Source organism: Choloepus didactylus, chromosome 16 (assembly GCF_015220235.1).
Source record: "Choloepus didactylus isolate mChoDid1 chromosome 16, mChoDid1.pri, whole genome shotgun sequence".
NCBI classification, from domain to species: Eukaryota; Metazoa; Chordata; class Mammalia; order Pilosa; family Megalonychidae; genus Choloepus; species Choloepus didactylus.
Window position 1 is genome coordinate 23,273,305 of NC_051322.1, and position 22,053 is coordinate 23,295,357.

Sequence of the window (22,053 nt, forward strand, 5' to 3'; positions counted from 1 at the left end):
CGGAGCAAGATCCCAATCAAACAATGGCAGGTTTGCCCACCCAGTTGCTGCCCGCAGTTTTCTCTGAGTGGTAGAATTATGAGTGAGTGATTTTCTTCTGTGTGGTTTTCTCTAGTCTCCAAATTTTCTATGAAGAATTAGCATTACTTTTTGAATGCATTAAATAATGTATTATCTGGGGGGAAAAAACACAGAAACCAGAGACTAAAAACCACCTCCCCAACCCTAGGAGGGCAACTGCAGGAGTAAAAAGGTGACTCCCTCAGGAAGCTGGAAAGGTGGTGTTTGGAAACAAGACCACCGCCTGGAAGACAGCACAGGGGGAGAGGCCGGGCTCTCAGCTGCCAGAGAGGAGCCTGGCGGGTCCTCTGCTGCGAGGAGTGCTGGCAGCTGAGTGAACGGGCCCCTGGCAGAGGGCAGGAGGGTGCTGGGCAGGAGCCTCTGCCAGCCAGTCCCTGCAGGGCGTGGGGAGACACTTCACCTTGGTAGGTTCCTGCTTCCTCACATAGAAAAATGGGGAGGAGCTGAACCAGGTGAGGGCTGGCAAACCCAGGTGACTCCAGGGTCTGCAAGCCCCTTAAATAAGTGAGACAGAGAGAGAGGGACTGAGGAAGGCAGCCCCCGAATTAAAGGGGCAGCCGCCTCTCAATTGCCCAGGCAGGAAGGGTATCGGAGTTCCCAGAGCTCCCAGTTTCCCAGAAAATCTCTCAAACTTTATTTTTACTTGAAATCTTCTGATTTTTAAATATTGACAACAAATCCAGCCAAACAAACAAAAACACCATGCAGTCAAAAATAGATAAGCCTACGGTGCAGAGTCACGGTTCACAAGGCCTGCATTGCGTGTCCCTCAAAATCTCTTTGAGATGGGGATTTTCCCAATGAAGTGGAGAGAGCTTGTTTCTCCCCTTGTGAGCCGACATGCACAAAAGGGAAGGCAAAAGTGAGATGCTTTCTGCCTTTGAGGCAGCCTGGTGAGGGCGGGGTGTGAGAACAGCTGACGGATGCTCTCAAGCTGATGGGGCCTCTCTAACTCGGCGGCCAGCCCGGGCCAGCTCCCCTTCGTGTCTGACATCGCTGTCATCCTGCCCAAAGTTCTCGTGTCAGCTGATGACCTTTATCATACCCCATGCCTTCAGGTATGTAAACGAGAAGCGTCTTCTTCCAAACTGGACAGATAAGATATATTGGACTTGTACATCAAAGGCAGATGTGTGCAGTAAAGTCTCAGTGATAGAAGAAGGTGAGGTTCTGGAAATATTTTGTGGGGAAAAAATGTATAAGTATGAGAAGGGTCATCAGATAATGTCAGCTTTTACAGATTGGAGCTGCTCAGAAGGGAGTCTATAAAACACTCTTCACAGAGGCTCAAAAGGAGTATTGATTTTTTAGGAGCAGAGGGGGTCAAAATTACATCCCTTGCACAACTGCAGCCACTCTGGACCTTTGTAACAAAGAACAAAGTCAGGGAAAAGCAGAAAGATAGAGCTGGTAAGGAGGACAAAGAGGAAGGCATTGTCTGCTCCCTGAAAACCTTACCATGGCCACAGCATCCAGGTGCGATGAAGCTCTTCAGCAAAACTGGGATCTAGTTTTGTGTTGCGGGCACTGGCGCTGACAGCTGCCTCCGGGGACACCTGCTTTGTGTCTGCAGGAGGGCAGTGGGAAAGGTCACAGCAGAGCAGCCAGGGGCTCAATGGCTCTGGCAGCCAAAGATTTCCCAGGTTTACTCACCTGATCTTGCAAGTACAGGAAACACCCAGGAGGAACCACACCTTTTCCTACTCTGGCTGGATCCTGATGAAATCGGCAGTGCAGGACCCTGATGGCATGCCCCTGGGGACCAGAATGCAGATGCTGACCAGTGCATTTTGCGCTGGAAGGACAGGCCACTGGGAACGCAGAAGAAGACCCAGGACCAATGATGTCCATTATGTGGACCTAGGAGAGGTCTCTGGGTTCAAAGGGGCAGTGGAAGGGAGTAGGATTTATAAGTCAGAAGAAGACCATTTTCCTGGTATCGAAATGAGGGGTTAAAACAAAGAAAGCTCTGTGGGTTAGCAACAGAATAGACAAGCAAAAAATGGCACCCTAATTCTTGCTACTTACTCTAAGCGAGGAGATCCTATTCTTTAGCTCTTTTTCCCTCCCAGGTTCTAGCAAGTTAAGAAGTAGACCTAATTTAATCTAAAAAGGATCAAAGTATTGGCTCCTTTACCCAAAGTATAAGTCTCTGAGAAGGCTGTTTTCAAAACCCTGCAGGGCCTCCTCTCTGTCCCCCAAGTTTGAGTTGACATTCCCAGGCCCAGGCAGGGAAGCTGGGGGGTGGAAGAGCAAGCACGCTGTAGTTGAGGGTGGGCAGTTTCAGGGGAGGGCAAGAGAGATGGACCCCATCGTCTGTGCTTCGGTGGAGGGACGCTGCCTCTGGAAAATGTGGCCTGAGAGATACAGGCTCCAGCTGATCCCACTCAACAGCCTTGAGGAGGTGGCGAGCAGACCAGAGGAGTCTCCTCTCCCACTGCTCCACCGCACGGAAACATGGGGGAGAGGGAGAGGAAGGTCCTCCACCCCTTGCATATGTACAGTAGGCCCTTTGGTCAGAGCCAACATGAGAAGAGCTGAGAAGTTAGAGACCAGCTTAAAGACAACAGGGTCAACAGATGAAGATCTGTGGGTCATTCAGGCCATCTACTGAATGATGCCTACCAATGGGGTGACCTTCCAAGCAGCAGTAACCATGAGAATTTGGTTCTAAGGAGCTAGAAAAGAATGAAGGAGAGGAAAGCTACAAAGAGAGAAGAGAGCAAGCCAGAATCTTCAATTCTAGCAGAGATCCTCTTTGAAAGCCCACAGCTTGACCCCTTGAGAGTGCCACTGTGGTTCATTTTGTAAAGGGTCAGTCTCCAAGCTTGGCATCTGGGGCAGATGCAGATATGGGGAAGCTATTGGTCAGAGCCCAGAACTAACATCACTTGAAGGCCATCCCAAGGTGGTCAGTGGCCAGGAAGTCTGTAAGCATAGAACGAGCAAAGCAACAAGGAAGGAAGTGGGCAACATGGGTTGGGATCACAGGCATGATGCTTTTGAGGAAGAATGGGGAAGGATCAGGTGAGTAAGCTCCACAAGTAAGAATCATCAAGGTCCATGTGGTGGCTGTAGAGAAAAAAGTCTGATCCGGTGTAGTAGGTTGAATTGTGTCTGCCAAAAAGATATGTCTAAGTCCTAACCCCAGAGTCTTTGCAGATGTAATTAAGGATTTTGAGATGAGATCCTCCTGAATTTAGGGTAAGTGCCGAACCCAATGACTAGCGTCCTAATAAGAGGAGAGGACACCAAGAAATAGAGAAGAAGGATGTGAAGATGGAGGCAGAGTTGGGAGTGACAAGCCAAGGAATTCCAAGGATTGCCAGCAATGACCAGAAGCCAGCAGAGTGGCACAGAATGGATCCTTCCTCAGAGTCTCCAGAAGGAACCAACTTGCCTACACCTCAATTTAAGATTGCTGGTCTTTAGAACTGTGTGAGAATAAACTTCTGATACCAACTTTCTACACACTGAGATTCCAAGAATTTCCAAGTATGCGCCAAGAGAAAGACTAGGCACCCAGAGGTAGGGTCTTCAGGGCCTGATTTGGAAGAGCTCTCACCAAGATGGTGCCATCTTCCCAGCAGCCTGCCAGGGCTGAGTCCTTTGGGAGCTCTTGGCCTCAGATAGCCTGAAGTCAGCAGAAGTGGACCTCAATTTAAGGTACCAGCTGAGCTCTTTCCCATTCTAGAACTTTAGGAGTATGGAGATTCTCCCTAGTTTGAACTTTAGGGAAAGCCAGAGAACTGATTATAAATTAGTTCAAGGATGAAGTAAGATTCAGGTAAAATATGGAACTTTCCCTGAATGAAATAAGAAGCTTGCTATACAATGGCAAACTCTATTCATCCATGTTGCTAAACTATCTAATCTCTCAGTCAGTCAAATCACCTTTCTGAGACCCTGTACACCTCCCTTCCCCTAATAAATCCTTAAGGCTAAAGCCTGAACTTGAGCTAAAATATTTATGAAGAGAAACTATTGGCAAAGTTCTTTAATTAAGGTTATGTTTAGACTTCTGTTACCAAGTAAAAATAGTCTTTCATTAAACTAAGTTCTCCTTGTTTTGCCATTAGTCATCAATGCCGATCACTGAAAGATTAAGGGACTTGATGTTCCCCAGTCCACAACAGGCTTTCAGTTCTTACCCTGGTGCCCACACTCTGGTCAGTGTTTTCTAAGCAACCTGACTCTTGGGAAAGCTCCAGGCTTACCTCAGATAATAAATGGTTGCCTGTCACAAAAGCAGCATGGACAGAACCCTAAGTAAAGATTTCACTAATGGCCCTGCTAGGTGGTAGCCTAATACCCTCGCACCAGCAATGCTCTCTTCTCTCTCTACCAGTAGCTCCAGAGTCAGACCTCCTGAGCAAACACTGGTTACTGGATGGAAGGAAGCTTATAGGACCCAGCCTTGTTTGAAAATTGAGCATGGCAAAGATGTGTTTATCCTGCAAAGGGCCCCTGTGTAAATATTGGGAAATGGGGCTTTGCTGTTCTCTGGAACCCTGGAGGATCTCCCTGCTTTCACCCATTCAACAATGGCCCAAGGGCCATTTGCGCAAAGGGGACTCTGAAGTCAGGCAGTGGGGCAAGCTCCCAGTTCGGCATCCTCAACTGTCCAGGGCTATTGTCACTGAACCACGTGTCCCTACAGAATGGAAACTGGCACTGGAGTAGGCCAACCCCTGAGCAATTAATTAATGGAACCTAAAACCAACATCTCACATACCTAAGCAAGGAGAAGTTTAGCAGAGAGGAGGAAAAGCTGCACTGGGGCCTCAGGAAATGGCTTTTAAAAAGGTTATAAATGTGTAAAATCTCATTTTACAAATGAAGAAACTGAAGTTCAGAGAAGTTAAGATACTTGCCCTGGGTCACCTAGCCAACCATCTGACTGAAATACAGATCTTGGACCTCACTCCCAAGCCAGTACTCCCTGCTACACTGTGCTCTCACATTCCATTAGTTCATTTAATAACATGAACTATTAAATTTCTGTTTCTTGCCACTTTAAGAGCAGATGTATGTGGATTGTTTTTAAAAGTGAGAGCCCAGTAGTTCTGCTTCTAGGAAGTTATCCAAAATGTCCATCAATAGGAAATTGTTCATATAAATTACTGTGTATCCATGTGATGAAATACTATGCAGTTATTAAAAAGAATGAAGCAGCCATGCAGAAGCATATGTAGTGGTATGAAATGATGTACAAGATAAAATTGAAGTGAATAAAGCAAGATGCATAACAGTGTGTGGTATGCTGCCACTTCTGCAAAATGCGTGTATGTGTGTGTGCATCTGGAAGAATGTCTAGGAAACTGGAAACTGTGGCTGCCTTCTGGGTGTCAACGTCTGGCATGTAGTAGGTGCCTAATGAATATTTGTTATTGGAGGGACAAAGTTCACCCTGGCCAATATTTACTTTCCACCAGGCATGAAATAGACGTCTATGTATCCAATTATTCTCATTCCCCAGAGTTGACACCACGGCTCAAGCCAAGATCCCCTGGCTTTCTGGACCGAATGTCCATCTGTAGCAAACGCCGTTGCAGCCTGACATTTTCAAGTGGGTTACAGGAAAGCACAGGATGACTGATTTCATCCTGGCGGGGGAGAAACTCACCAGCCACATTAGCATCCCACAGGAATACTTAGAAATGTTTCCTAGACACCATCTAACGGGAAGTAATATTCTCTTTAGTAAAAGATAAATGCAAAAGTGGTCCAGACAAAGACTCCAGTAAAAAGACAGAGTCCCTTCTCAAAATCACAGGAGAGAGAGCCAACATCTCAAATGCCTTCTTCCCTTTGTTAATTTTAAAATTTTTACCAAAGTAAAAAAGCTAGTCATTAAAAAGTTGAATAGTACAAAAAGTTATTTGAAGGAAAGCAATGACCTATCTTCTTTTCAACATTATATTCCTCGTGTCTCTTACTGGCTCATGAATAAATGTCAAGTTCGTTTTGAGAGAGATGCCTGGAATAAAGAGTCTGGTTTCTTGAATATTCTGGTTATTAGAGTCTGCTTGTATGCAGTATCCAGATAATCACTATGATTCTCTTGATTTTACTTGAATAAAAGCAATCAATTTAAAAAAAAAAATTTTAAATACACTTGGCACTATCATTAGAGAATATATTTCCTTTTTCTTTAAGGATTCAGCAGGCCCTTCAGGAGGATTCTTCCATGCCCCGGAAACAGCAGAGAGTAGTTTCCTGCAGTTGTGAAGAAGCAGAAATACCCAGGATAAATTGGCTTCCCTACGATAAACATCTGCCACCAAATTCTCCCCTCCGTGCTCGTGAAGCTGGAAAACACCCCCTGCCACCCATGGCCTGGAGAGAGGTGCAATAGGACCTTCTCCTCGGCCTGGACACATGGGGCCCAGGGCCCTCAGCTTCAGTCACTGTCAGGCCCACCATAAAGGGTTTTAGAAAGACAAGTGTCGTCAAGGTCTGGGGATGCCTGCGGTTGGCTTCCAGGCCTGCGAAGGGTTCCCAGGGAAGGAGGAAAGGCCTGGATGATGGCAGTCAAGGCCGGAAACCCTAGCATATGGGTGAAGTGCGAATGGCGACCTCACCTCCTTGCTGCCCTTACGATTGCGGAAGCATGCAAGTCTCAAAGGCAAAGGGCCCTGGGACCACCCACACCAAGTGAGAAAGACCCTGGTGGGCCCAAGAAATTGTCGTTTTTTAAACTCTCCACTAATTCCATCTACAATCAGGTTTGGACTCAATGGATGGGGAAACTGAGGCCCAGGGGGGTCACAAACCACAGGACTAGTCCTGGATGGGCTGGGATCAGAACCCAGAGCATCTGACTCCTGTTCTTTCTGCAGTACTAATATATAATCATGCCATTAAATGGCCCTGTCACTTCCAGTAAAGCAATAAGGAAAAATATATCTTCATCCGCAATTAATATTTTAAAGAGATATGCAAACTGAGTTGGTCAACCTCAATGTCACTGAGGTGATGTCCAGGCTACATTCTTTATGAGAAAAGAATACAGTAGCATCTACTCACCCTCACATTCACTAGCACAGTAACAAACCCAGAAAAGACTGAGAAATACACCAAAGACCACCTATTGGTCAACAGCTACAAAAGCTACCTAAATTGTCACTAAGAGGCAACTCTGACTCCTGTCCCTTTTCTTCCTCACTCTGTGACATCATTTCTCAGGTATAGGGAAATTTTACCTAGCACAGGACTGAGAACAGTCCTGGTATGAACTGCATTATTAAAATAATAAACCATATCTGAACCACATTATATAAACAGGATTTATGCACTCCATACCTGTTTTTAAATGCCCTCAGAAAAATATGTTGCAGATAGAGTCAGATCCTGTTCCAGACTGCCCTGTGGAGTTTGCTCCTTTTACTTCTTTGATATCTTAACATCAGCACTTTGGCCAATCCACAAGGCTGCCAGAACTTTCTTTCGGTGAGTGGAACTGCAGAACTGGCAAGTGAAGGCACCAAGGCAGAGGCGGTCCTAGATGGGCTAGTTCAGGGGATCCTTCACCCCTGCCACAGCCTCACTGGCCTCTGTCTCCCTGAGGCCCTCTGGGGTGACACGTGGACATATGGCCTTCCAGGACCATCCTCATCAAAGCTGACCTTTTCTGGGCTCCAGCTTCTGCCGCTTCCTCATCTCTTTTCTCCAAAGTGACAACTAGATAAGGATTGGCTAAATTAAACATACTGGAGGGTGGATATATGGTACTAACCCAATGGGTTATATTTTCCAAGAGCTATATATTTTATTATAAGCAAGCTGACATTAAAGACCTTAAACCAAAACTAACAATAGCTATTATGTATATGGCACTGACTAGGTTCCAGGCACATTTCTGAGAGCTTTACAAAAAAATAACTTATTTAATCTTCATAACCACTTGAGGGTAGTATTACAATTATCCTCATTTTACAGATGAGGAAACTGAGGTTATTTCACTTTCCCCAGGTCCACCTTTAACAAGTGGTGGAACCAGAATTTGAACCCAGAGAGTCTGGCTCTCGAATCCAGGCTCTTGACCAGGATGCTAGAGAGCAGAAGGAGGATTAAGGAGTGAGAAAAGTCCACAAAGAGATGGTCTGTACTCCTGGCGGCCCATCATGGCGGTTTTGTGGGCCATCGTGGAGCCCCTTCATCCCCAAATGCACCTAAGTGCTGGCTAAAATAAAGCCAAAACATGTTTTAAGTTTATAGCCATCTAAAAGGGAAGAAAGAAAACTCCCCAGGTGCCAGAAACATCGAGAGATGAGCCAGCCAGTACTCCGGAACCTAGAGGTGCTGGTGTGGACAGGGCCCCAGGGGCTGGCACTGAGACAGGGGGCACAGCCTGCACCCACATTTTCTGGCTGCAGGGAGCAGGCCTTGGACCCTGCCTGGGACACCAGAGGAAAAAATAATTCCCATGTGAAATGGAAATTCCAAGACAGTGCTCCCTCACAGGAGTGAATTCCAAATGTAGACAACTTGTATAGTGCAGAATCCCAAGCTAAGAAATTCACAAGAAACCACTCACAAATCTGAGCCCTGATGCTCCCAGCAGAAGCAACGCGAAACCTCTTGGTGCCCACATGCCCATGATCCAGGGCCGGGGGACTCCCACAGGGAAGATAACCTCCAGGGAAGAGCAGCCCCAGCATCAGGAAAACAGAAGACAACATGAAGACATGACCAACCGCGAGGAGTCGTCAGCAGACAGCACCCCCGAAGCGCGCCTTACCGCCTTTAGTTTTCTTCAGCACCTGTGCATGTTTAGAATTTGTCTCCCCCACTAGAATTTAAACTCCAGGAGCTTCGAGATTTTTTTTTTAATTGCTCTATCCCCCATCCCTACAGCAGTGGCTAGTGCTTAGCAAGCATTCAAGAAACATTTATTGGACATGGATTAGAAAAATTATACATATTGCTTATGGCTATTTACATAGATACCATATGAAAGTGGGTAGGAAGAGAACGCAGTAATCTCAGAAGAGAGGTCAGCTCTGGGCAGGGAGAAAGGCAAAGGGTGGGGAGGGCAAGGATGGTGGTGTTCAAAGGCTTTATCCCTATAGAAAGGGATCTGGAGGCTAGCCAGCAAAATATGATCGTTTGTTAAAGCTGGTGGTGGGTACATGGGAGTCTTACATTAGTCTGTGCACTTTTCTGTGTGCTTGGAGTATTCCATACTTTAAAATAAAAATAAGCATAAGATTGGGGAATGAAGAGATGCACCTGGGCCTGGTGGCACCAAGGGACGGCGAGGCTGCCCCATCCCACCTCTGAACTGGGACGTGGCCCTGATTCCCTGATTCAATCCAACAGCCACGGGGGGCAGGGGGCTGGGGTCCCCTGGGAGAGCTGACTCGGGCAGCAGGGGCCTGTGCCTCAGGGTGGCATTTGGGTCCCTGCTTTGGGTTTTATGAAAACAGCCACTCACAGAGCTCTCTACAAAACATAAGGAATTCGGTTAAAGACACCAGCTACCAATGCATCTCGCACGCCCTTAGGGACGTGACGGCATTTTTGCGGGGTCCAGGACCGGGCTGGCCCGCGGGACCCCTCCTCGCAGGCCCGGAACGCGCACCCCTTACCGGGCGGCCTTCCCTGGCCGGGGTCGCCGGGGCGGGTCTGCGACCAGCTCCTGCCAAACTCCCGCGCGCCCAGGCCCCGCGCGCCGGCCGGGACGCTCCTCCAGAAGCAGCGGGAGGCGGCGGGCGGCGGGTGGGGGGCGCGTCCTCTCCCGCCCGGGGGTTGCGGGGTGAGGGACGCGGAAGATGAAGGAGCCCCATTTTGTTTGGCCTCACAAAGGATCGCTCCAGCTTCCCACAGAAGCCGCAGCCAGCGGTCATGGCCACCAACCCTCCCCAAACTGGGACGCCAGGAAAACGGAGTCCACTAGCTTCTGTGCTCTCTCTGGCCTTAATTAACTCTTTCATTTGCTGTGCACCTGCCCACATGCCTGCTGGTTGAGGGAGCTAAGTACACCTTTGTTAATTGTTAATTGTTTATGTTACTTAAGCACCTGGCCCAGGAAATGCAGAAAAGTCTACAGCCGCTCTGTCCAAGAGAAATATAAAATGCAAGCCACAAATGCCAGCCATGCATGTAATCTTAGATTTTCTAGGAGCCACGTTAATAAAAGTTCAAAGGATCAATTAAAATGAATTATAATAGTAAATTTTTAACCCAACATGTCCAAAATGTCATTTCATCATGTAGTTAATATTTTAAAATTATTGATGAGATTGTTTATATTCTTTTTTTCATACAGTCTTCAAAATCCAGTGTGTATTTTACACTTCAAGTGCATCTCAATTTGACTAGCCATCTTTCGAGTGCTCAGGAGTCACAGGTGGCTATGGCTTTTGTACTGGACAGCACCGGTTTAAAAAAAGAGCAAATGTAGCTCAAAACTTTGGGGTTTGTAATTTCATCAGAATAAACAGAATATTCTCTCTCCCCACCCCCCACCCCCAATCCATGACTCTATCCTTCCTTTCACACAAACACAAATATGTTCAAAATTTTGCAAATTTATTGCTTGGATTTTGTTTCACTTTTTTTCATAGAAAAGATTTTTTTTTAATGATAGTTAGGTCCCCAGGCCCACCCACTCCCACCTCAAATTTAAACCATAAATGTGACATCTAAGGTAGCTAACTGCTTAAACTACCTAGGAGCAATCCAGCAAGTGAAAATAATACCTCCCTCCCCACTGTGTCCTCCACCCACCCACCCACTGGAAGCTTCCACATGCTGTAATATATTTTTCAGATTAATCCTTGTTTTATTCAATAGGAACTAACTGCATATCCAGTGCAGAGGTTTTCAAAGTTTGGTCCAGGGGCCCCTGGAGTCTCTGAGACTCTTTCAGGGGGCTCACGGGGTCAAAACTGTTTTCGTAATACTAAACTTCACCCTTTTCATGCTCATTCTCTATTGTACACACAGTGGAGTTTTTCCGGGAACCACAAGATGGGTATAAAAGCAAGACCAACTACTGAAGCAGCTATGGGACTCCAACTATTTACTGTTAAGCCAGACATTAAAGAGATTTGCAAAAATATAAATCAGTGCTGCTCTTCTAAATGTAAACCAAATCACTCTTCTTGCTACATTTCTTTGTGTTGAAACAATATAACAATTGTGTTGCACAATATGACAAATATATTTTTCATAACAATATTATTTTAACAGTTAATGGGTTTGTTATTGTAAATAAATCCATACATATTTTAAATGTTTCATAGTTTTAATTTCTAACACAGTAAATATTATTAGATATAATCCACATAAACAAAAGCTCTTCTCAGTCATTTTAAGAACATAAAAAGTTCTGAGACCTCAAAGCTTGAGAATCACTGATGAAGTACGTGCCGGGCTCTGGGCCAAGCTTTGAGGACACCAAGGGAAATGAGCTCAAACACAATGGGACCGGCCATGCAAAGCTTTGAGGTCCTCCTCCAGATGTCTTCTGGCCACCACACCTGCTGCGGCTTCCCATGAGGACCCCCTCAGATTTAGGGCCCATGAGAGTGTACTGCCTAGAGAGCCTGAAAATTGTACAGCTGTTACCTGTGAACTGTGGCTGCGTAATTTATCTGAGTCAAAAGGAACATGCTATTAGTGATTATGCTGGGATGACTGTCATGCTGTTGCAGTCCTGGGCATACCGGGACATATGGCCACCCTGCAGAGAAGTGTATTTGTGCTCTTGAAAATAACTGGAGATACAGGTTAGGGAAGTCTCCATTGGGTGGGAGGGAGCAATGTGGCTGCTCTAATGTGTGGGTGAGGATACCAGCACCTGCAGACCAGTTGGGAGCTCCTAAGAGATGGGCCGCTGGGGTGAGGCCCAGGGAGGGAGATGCCAACCAGAAAGCTTCGGTAGAGACAAGAAAGAAGAACAACACTGGCTTAGCCAGGCCTGGCACCCTGGGGGTCGGGCCAGCCTGAGCCCTGGTATAGCTGGGCTCTTTGCTGCTGCTTGTTTAAAAATTGAAATAAGAACAAACAATGCTTATGGATTACACAGTGGAAGGGCACTGGACAAGGTGGGGTTCACTCTAGAAGACTTTTGGGAGGTATCAGGTGAACAGAAGAGGATCCTGCTTGTGTAGTCTTGACCCCTCAACACCCACGAGAGAAAGAGCATTGGTTGTTCTACCCAATTGAGTTTCTTCCGTCATTTTATTTCCTTGCAAGTTTCCAAGTGACCTTCGAAGATCCTCTAATGAGTGGAGTTTTAGAAATGTCGCATATTTTTGTTGTCTTAAAGTGAAAGGAGCAAGTGGATGTTGGAAGGAGAAATACAAAACACCCCCTCCAGATTTGTCCTGGAAAGCGGCCAGCTCTGAACAATGCCTACAGATGATGTTGCATCCCACAGCCGAGCCTGGGCAATGTGTGGAGGCACAGCGGTGGCGTTTGAACCAGGCAGGAGAATTAGCTCAAAGCCCAGCTGTTTGCAGCTGACCGACTGCACTTACTCTGGTCCTCAGGGAGCCTGGGGGTGATTAGCCAGCCTGGTCCACAAGGCCTGGCCAGCATCTCGGCCCAGCCCAGGCACTGGTTAGCTGTGGGCCTTGCCTTTTGATTTCTATTTTTTGCATCAGTCAGCAACTAAGGTAATGAAGGCTTCCTGGGATGTTGTGATGATTACAGGTGAGTTGGTCAAAGTGCTTTGGAAGCCATCAATCATGTAAAGCGGCACTGTATATATTGTATGCAAAATAAAACCTACAGCAGAACTTGTCCCAAAGCCAACAAAACGGTCCTGTTTAATAAAGAAATGATTCAGTCACAATTTAGAAAATGATCACCATTCTTTTAACAGGTGCATGCGATAAAAAATGAAGGGAGGGAGGAAGAGAGCAAAGATAACATTAGAGAGACAAGATTGGTTCCGTTAACTTGGAATTCCATCCTGTCATCTCCTTGACAACTGCCCTGCCGAGGGACAAGGGGGCAGAGGTCAGGTCCCAGGAGTTCACCTGCCTCAGCAGAAATCCAGGCCCGGGGCCTGCCTAGTCGGCAAACTGGAAAACCTGAAGTGGGAGGCTCCTGGCCGGCCTGCACGCGGCCTGACATCCGCCTTCAGACTGAACGTGGAACGGGCAGCCAAGGCACAAGGACGCTGCGTCCTTGGGGGCCATGGGCGTGGGGGTGAGCAGCCACAGGGGAGCCAGTCCAGGCGAGGCCCCCGCAGTGCAGGGACGGGCTCTGGCTATGATTAACAGGGAGTTCTGTCCTGGACTTGGAATCTAGAGACCCTTCCAGATCTCTGTCTTCTGAGAGACAGTGGCATCTGGGCCCCCCTCGCCCCCACAGTGCCCCGCGGCCTCTGCAGTGCTGTCAGCACCGGCAGGTTTTGTGACCTCCCCACGCGGGACCTGATTCCAAGCCCCAGCTCGGAGTGGGAACTGGTGGCAGGGCTGGGTTGCATTGCAAGGGTCCGGCCCACTCGCCTTCTGCCCCTGTAAGCAGTGTTCACACCCAGGCTACAAGACTCGTCAGAAACCAAAGGCTTGGGTCAAGTCTGACTTCAGTGCAGATCATCCTAGGCCAAAGCACACAGGGGAAAGTGCATTCAAAAGACCCAGCTTACCTCCAACATTCTCCTCTCTGTTGAACCAAACATGGGCCTTCCCCCCCCCTCGCCCTCTGCTCCCACTAGCTTCTTTCCTCCCGTTGGAGGCAAATTGAGGAGGCACAAGGCCTTCAGGGACAGGTGTCTCCCTGCAGGTTATCTAGCACGGGCCTGGGGTATTCACTGTGCAATAGATCCCAAACCTGGCCCCAAACAGAATCACTTAGGAAGACTTTCCAACACCCAAATTCTCAGGTTCTACCCCAGACATATGGTTAGAATCTCAAGGATGGAGTCTGGGCATCTGTATGTTTTAAATTTTCCTTAGTGATTCTGATACAGCTGGTCCTGGGGACAGTGCTGGAAACCATTACTCTAAACCACAGGGCAAACATCACTTACCTTCCTGGATCATCCTTCTTTTTTTTTTTCCCAAATTCACAATTTCGGGTATGGTTATGTTAGAGAGCAGACTTAAAAATTTGCATAAACATTTAAGAAAAAACTCAGAGAAATGTGCTAAAATGGCTGCATCCACACATCTACCCGGGATACATGGTTACGCCCCTCTGTCATTGGGGTGCTTTGTGGGAATATGTGAGAAGGGCTGATTTAATGTTACCTCCTCTAGGAATATTTGCCTTTTAAGAGCACCTCAGGAAGAAAAGCACATCACTCTCTGGAATGAAATCAGATATAAATAAATGAAATTAATGGTGGAATTGTAGGCATTGTAGATCATACAACATTTGGGAAGATCAGGAAATCAGTGTTCCTCAGCTCCTGCCAGGCAGAAAAATATGAATAAACTAGTAGCTGCCATCCACTGAGGACCTACTAGGTTGACCAGCATCCTCTGCAGGACAAGCATTACCAACTCCACCTCCAGCTTATCAATGACAAAATGGACCTCAGGCCATTGAGTGACTAACCACACCACCTGACAGGTAAGATTTGCATTCAGGTTGCCAGAACCCTCATCCCTTCCCTACCACCCTGGGGGCCCTCCTTAAAGAAGGGAAAACTGGCCATAGGCAGAAGACTTATCCTGAAAACGCAATGACAAGACAAAGTAGCCTCTGTCCCCAGAACCACATGGTGAGGAATAGCCTTTTCATTTCAGGAACACCGGGACAAATCAGGTAGACCAGGTGTCTGAACTCCACAGGAAACTAATTCCCACAGGGACAGGATCTGGACCAGCATCATTAAGTGGATTCTCTTGCTTTCGTGGTTTCCTATTAACCTACTTACTGTCATTAGAGTGGCCGCTCCTATTGTGAAGGTCCATAGATGGACCATAATTAGGTTTCTGGCCTGTCATAGCGATATACCTGGATCCTACTGGGTGAATCACCTGAAGCTGAGTTAACATCCCCCCTGACAGGACCTGCCTCCAAGGATTGACCTCTTCTCTCTGACAGACTTGCCCTTTGTGTGTTGGGAGAGGCAGTGGGGCTTTTACAGTTATCTGCTTCACAGCACTAGACAGAAAAAGGGCAATAATGGGAAAATGAGCCCTGCAGTTGCACCTCTCTAATAAAACCACCTGGACAACTAGCCTTTTGAAAAAAGAAGTGGCAGGGAGAATAAAGAGGATGATGTTCTGGAACCTGGCTCTCTGCAGTGGAAGCACCAGGAGCCAAGCTTGCCTGACTCCATCGGGCTTGATGGAGTACCCCACCCAGGGGCCAGCCTCAGCCAGGAGCCAGCTACAAACCCTCCAAATCTCTCTCTAGTCTCATTACTATGCAGACCAATTTTTCATTCATCCAGAATCCACTGCAGCATTTTAATGTGGAACGCCTGCTACTCTATTTCTCTCCCCTGAAGAAAAATGGCTTAATTTCTCCAGCTGATAGATTTTTTCTGATCCTTCAGACAGTAGAAAAATACTCTGGAAAATCAGCCATTGGACTATCCACAGACATTTTATGATGACCATAAACCGGGCGATGCACGGATGACGCACCAGACACAGCATCCTGATCGGCAACCTCGATACCCCGGTTATCTGCCTGCTGCAAAATGACAGACAGATGGCTAGGTAGATGGATGGGTAGGTAGGTGGATGGATGGATGGATGGATAGATTGATAGATAGATAATGGGTGGATGGACGGATGGACAGATAAACCATTATGAGGGCTGTGATTTCCCCATTGTATTTGGAGAGTATAATCCCTCCTTATACTTTTTTCCCGTGACATGTGAGACCTCCAGATCCCAAACCAGTCCAGTCTTGCCTATTTACCCACCCACCCCCAAACTGAGGCAGATTTCATCAGCAGGGGAATCTACTTAGGAAGGAAATTAGAAGCAAAATTGGAATTAATCATTTTCTAATGTTCAGCACACAAAGCTGTGCTCAGATGAAAACAATCAGCCCATCCTGTCTGTGGTTCTTCCTCTGGGGCAGAAGGAGGTCAAGGGTGGAGGAGGCCAGGCTGGACGAAAGGACTGGAATTTCATTAGAAGTATGCGGTAGTTTAAGGTATAGATTGTGGAGCCAAACCACATGGGTTCAAATCTCAGCTCCACCATATACAAAATGCATGACTTGGGCAAGCTGCTTAACCTCTCTGTACCTCAGTTTCTCCATTGATAAAGTGGGGATACTAACAGTACATTCCTTACACAGTTGGGAGTTGGTGTGTAAAGTCAGCACTATGGCATACGTGAAACCTCCCCTTGAGACCCCGCAGTAAGCAAGTTCTCCACATAAAAGATGAAACTTTAATCCTAACAAGAAGAGTTAATTAAATCAAATTGAATGAACTCAGCCTTAGATTCAAGGTGGAAGGTTACACTTAAGTAACCTTCCCTTCCACTCTTCTGTGATGGTTTCCCTGAACCAAAGTAACCCTCATTCAAAGCAATCGCCCACTCCAGGCCTAATCTCTGAGTGAAGAGCAAGTGTACTCTGTGGTCTGGGACCCCAGACAAATCCCTCACCCCAAGGTCTTGTACCCCCGGGGAAGTATTCTCAAAGTGGCCTTTGAGGAACCACTGGACAGCTAGACGTCCCTAGGAAACCACGGAAATGTTGGTAGACTTTGTCATGCTGCTGCATAATTTAAATACGTATATCCCTCTTAGGCTTTACTTAGAAGTCACCCGAATGCCTACACTAATGCTAGTTGCCTCTTATATGAATGGGCTTATGGATGTGTGGTGCTTCCTGTGTCGGGGAACTTTGAGGAGCTGAATGTCATCAAAGCAGAAGACTGGTGAGTGTTTACCAGGTGAAATTCTTACCATTGTCTCAGGGCCCCACATGGGTTCATGTCACAGTGACCTGTTAGAGATTCAGCTCCAAATGGAAAGCACCAGTTACTGCTAACCATTGAGTCGCTGGCCACCACTCCTCCCTGCTCCTCCCGTGATAACCGCGGGCCAGAACTCCCCCTGCATTCGTGGCAACCGGTTTTCAGGAAGCCAGGACATTTTGTCTTTGGAGAACAGGATGCAAAACTATAGTATGTCAACATGATGGAGTACTATGTTGCCATAAAAAATGATAAGCATGTGGATTATGTCAATATATGGAAATGAGTATGGGAAAAAATGTTAAATGGAAACAAGCAGAACATACAGTAGTTTGCACACACTGATTACAACTCCATCAATAATTATGCCTGCACATTCATAAGCAAGGACCAGGAGCAAATTTAGAGTGGTGTAAATAGATGGTAATGTATTGGATTCTTACCATCTGCTACCATTGAATCTGGTGTGTGTGTGTGTGTTGTGTGTGCGTTTAAGAAAATAGCAGGAAGTTTGGACTTAGACCAATAAGGGAAGCACTGAGCTGCTCACACAACTGCTTGGACAGGAAGGGGTGTTTGCAATGGGTGAAAATATGGCTGCCCGATGCATCTAGTGGAGCTGTAAACCTGAGAATGCACAGGGCTTTATGAGCTCTGCAGACCCTGCCCCTCCCACGCTGGCTGCAAGGCTGGCTGAAAGGTAGGTTGTCGGCCTCTCAGATGGGCAGGAAACTAAGCTCAGGGATGGAGAATATGGAAGAAGCCTCAGATGGGTTCAGAGTCCACTCTCTGCTAAGTTCATACTTTGCCTTAAAAGAAGGCAACCATATTGCCCTGGTTTGTCCAGGCACAGCCCTAGTTGTCCAAGCATTGTTATCAATAACATCCCCTTTTACTCTCAAAACTGTCTCCATTAAGACAATAAAGTATATGGCCACTCTACTTAAACAGATTGCTTAGATTCAAGCTGGCTGCCTAGGAAGGTAAGCAACCTCTGTTTCTGAAGGCACCCTAAAGACTCATATGCAAATATTCTCCTCCTTTCCTCACAATATCCAGGGGGTCAGAATGGTCTTCTTGTCCTCTCTTTACCAGGCAACCTAGCCGTGGGAATGCTGGGGGATGTTGGGATCTCTGGCAGTGCTGTGCTGGAGCCAGCAGGTGCCAATCTGCAAGAGCCGGTTGGTCGTGCACATCTCTTCCCAACTCCAAATTCAGTGACATCATGTTGGTTGCTTGAAATTGGCCATGAAATTACACCTTGGAAATTAGGAAATGCAACACGTCATGGCTTTTATGTGTTTTTTCCCCAGTCATTTGGTTGTTAAATATTTAGGAGCATACCCCGGGTTGCTGGAATTGTTCAAACCAGAATGTAAGCCATTTTATGGGGTTATCTGATCAGACAAGTCCATACCTAGCCCCTCCCCAGAGCTCGCAGTCACATTTCACCCCAACCTCCAAAGAGTAACTAGAAAACTGTGGTATGTAGTGGCCCCTTGCAGAAGGGAGAAACAGGTAAACTTCTCTTCTTATTTTGCACACACATTAGAAACAAGATGAGAACACAAACACAAATCAATTCAATTGTCTTAGACTACGACAGCTTGACTCACAGCCCAGCTCATGCACTACCTGACAAGGTTGTTTGCATCCTACTAAAGCAGATGACTAGTGTGCTCTTGATATAGTACCGAGACTTCTCACCATGACAGGTTTGAATCATGACTCTTTCTTCATCATACAAGTCACTGAAAATCCTGGCACCAATTGCCACCACAATATGAGTGTCACTATACAAAGTGGTTAATTGCTTAGCACCACACTGTCTTGTTAATTTTTCCCTCCCCCTTCTTCTACAACTTCTCAGTAGAGCCCTTTGGAAAAGCTACATCTCATGGTCACAGATAATTCATTATTTCTGGTCATATTCTATTTATGGTCAGCTCCCTTTCGTAAACATGACAAGCAAATGATGAACTACTACAAAATTTTAACAAGTTTTTTTAGTGATTTACTGGAACATACACTTCAGCACTTGATTAGTGTATTATTCAGGGTTTTCCAGAGAAACAGAACCTGCAAGACATAAATGCATGTACATGTTATAGGAATTGGCTCACATGACTGTGGGGATTGGGAATTCTGAATTCTGTAGGGCACACCAAAAGCTAGGGGATGCCAATGATGTTTTCAATGAATTCCCCAGGAGAAGCTGGCTGACTGGAGTAGAGATAGAAATTCTTGTTTCTGACTGCTGAAGTCATCACTTCTCCTGTTAAGGTCTTCAACTGATTGAATGAGACTTCTCTCATTGTTGAAGGCACTCTCCTTTGCTGATTGTGGATGTAATCAGCCATAGATGTAATCAACTGACTAATGATTTTAATCCATGAAATACTCTCACAGTAACAATCTGGCCAGTACTTGCTTGACCATAACCTAGACAGGTTGATACATGAACTTAACCATCACAAGTTAGTGAGTCGGCTAAATATAAAATGTTCAATAGAAGAATTGAAGGTGAAGGAAAGTCTGATCTGATCAGGAAACCTAAGTATGGAAGAAAACAGAAGAGTGAGAGGGTCATCACTGGCACAGAATCTGCAGTAACCATGCATTCTCAACTGTGTAGGCCTTGAAGATGAAAGAACCACCATCCCTGCACTGATCAAGGGTCTCCTGGGTGCAAAGTACTCTGCCAAAGTGGCACAGAATAATCCAGAAAACTCAGGATATATGCTCTCTACCCTTATAGAATAGTGGAGGAGACAGGCTGGAGGCAGATGAAGTGACATGGAATTAGTGAATGGGAGAGAGAAGACAAACAAAAATGTCAAGTCTTAACTTACCATAAGTGATGGAAAAATGCTAAATTAATTTAGTGCTTGTGGCTCAATTGGATTAATCAGGGGAGTCTTCTAGAAAGAGGCTTTTGAGCAGGGTCCTTGAATGTATTTCATTAGTAGCTGTGGGATTTGCACTTTCATGAGTGAATGTGAACTCAAAATTAGGAACTCTTAGAAATGAGAAAAGATGTTAACAAATTTTTCTTCAAGTCAATCCTTTGGTTATTCTATAAACCAGTGCTCTACAAGGGACCTGGGATTATATTCTCCAGACATATGTGGCAAAGTTGGACTCTGTCATCAGGGACTGGAATAATTCTTTCTGTAGATCTCTGTGCTATAAATAGTATCCTCAGTGACTTCACAGAAGGACTTTTAATATCTGCTCATGTTTCAAACAGCAGCTACATTATACATTGGTGCATGGTCTTTTTATAGCAGATAATCTGTCCCTGTACTCCAAACTTCACAAAACATGGTATTTGATTCTAACTTGCCACTCATAAGCAGTGTGACCAAAGAAAGAGTTGGTCTCTATATATTCTATAGTTCTTTTTTACCTAAATTTTTATGGACCTCAATTATATAAGCTCAGATGGTGCTTTCTGAAATTCAGATTAATTTGTTTCATTAATTCTGATAAATAATCAGAATCATTTTCTGTGATTCATGGTTCATTAATCTCAATTTTCAGCTTGGAGGATATTTCTCTTTAGATATGTTTCCTTAGCTTCTTACTAGGGGGTGTGTGTGGATGGGGGGTGTCATATTTAAGAATGCCCTTTCTTGTTCTGTATGCCTGGATAAACTTTAGATTTAAAATATTGTCACTTAAATGATGCTCAATTCCAAAATATGTAAATGTAGAGCTTATTTCAGGATGGCGAAAAGGCATTAAAGAATAGACAACAAAATGACACAGTATCAGAGCTTTAACACAGTTCATGAATAACAGCCACAGTTAGGAGCCTGAGTACCTTTGGGTTGCTGATGTTTGTTCTTCTTCTCTCTGAAAAGCCCATCTCAATTCATTATCTCAACAAAATTTGAAAACCAAAATTTCAATGGACCACATTTTAATTTCTAGCCCAGGAAGAACTTTCCACTTCTTGGCTTCCACTCCAGTTTCTCCAAGGTCATATAAGAAATTCCTAAGCCTGGACAACTACTCCTCAGAGTCACAGAGCTAGTGAGAACTTAAAAGACCATATGCTTCTATGGCCTCATTTTACAGATGCAAAGCCAGGGTTTAGAAAGGTCAAGTGATCTGACCAAGGTCATTCAGCAACTAGTGGCAGAGCCAGTGCTCTGTTCACTACACCACACTTTTTGCCCAGGATACAGGCTTCCTGGCTGCTATGGCTCCTATTTATATTAATTTCTCGTACTCGTCTTCCCACTTCCCATGTATCAGCTGTTTCCTGCCCACCTACTTTATATTTTATATTTTGGCCACCCATTTTGCCATGAGGCATTAACTTTTTGGCTGACTTCTTACTCTCTGCCTTTCTGAATTGTTGTATCAGGTTATGCTCTCACATTTGTTTACATCAACTTTTGTTTACAAGCTGACTTTTGACTCCTGGGAGCATCTTCTAGCAAAGGCCCTGGATATAGGAAGATATTAATTTCCTTCTTCCTTCATCCTAGATTCTTCACTCTTTTCTAATTTTCAACCCACTGCCAAGTCCGGATGGATGCTTAACTTTGAGGTATAGTCTTCTAATCTTGGCCACCTAGCGATTTCTGGTCGCTGTCCATGGTGCTGACAGCACTACAGCAGTGACTTTACAACCTGAGTGAGAAAAGCAGTTAATAAACACACATTATTTTGGTGGACTATTTGGTTAAACAAAGTAAAGTGAAATAATAATTAGAAATTATAAACCTTATAAAGATTTGACTCAAGCAAACATATCAAAATCGTTTCCCTTTTTTATTGTTCCTCCAGGGAAGGAGCTGTCAAGTCAAATGAGTGGTAGCAGGTGATGTGTTGGTACATGTTTAACAACTAGCTCTCCAGTAGAGAAACTATGATGTAAATATCCCCACAATGACTGATTTAAAGCTACCCAGGTGATGTCACTGAACACAAAGTTGGGAAGAAGTGTACATAATTGGCTCTCATGAGCCAATGCAAGCTGGTTCCATCACACCATTGGCCATAGTGTCTCAACTAGGACTTACCCAAGGTGTAACATACTCAAAGTGGTCTAGAGCAAAATGTCTGGAAGGATGTACCTCTGAGACAAAGCCCTGTAGTA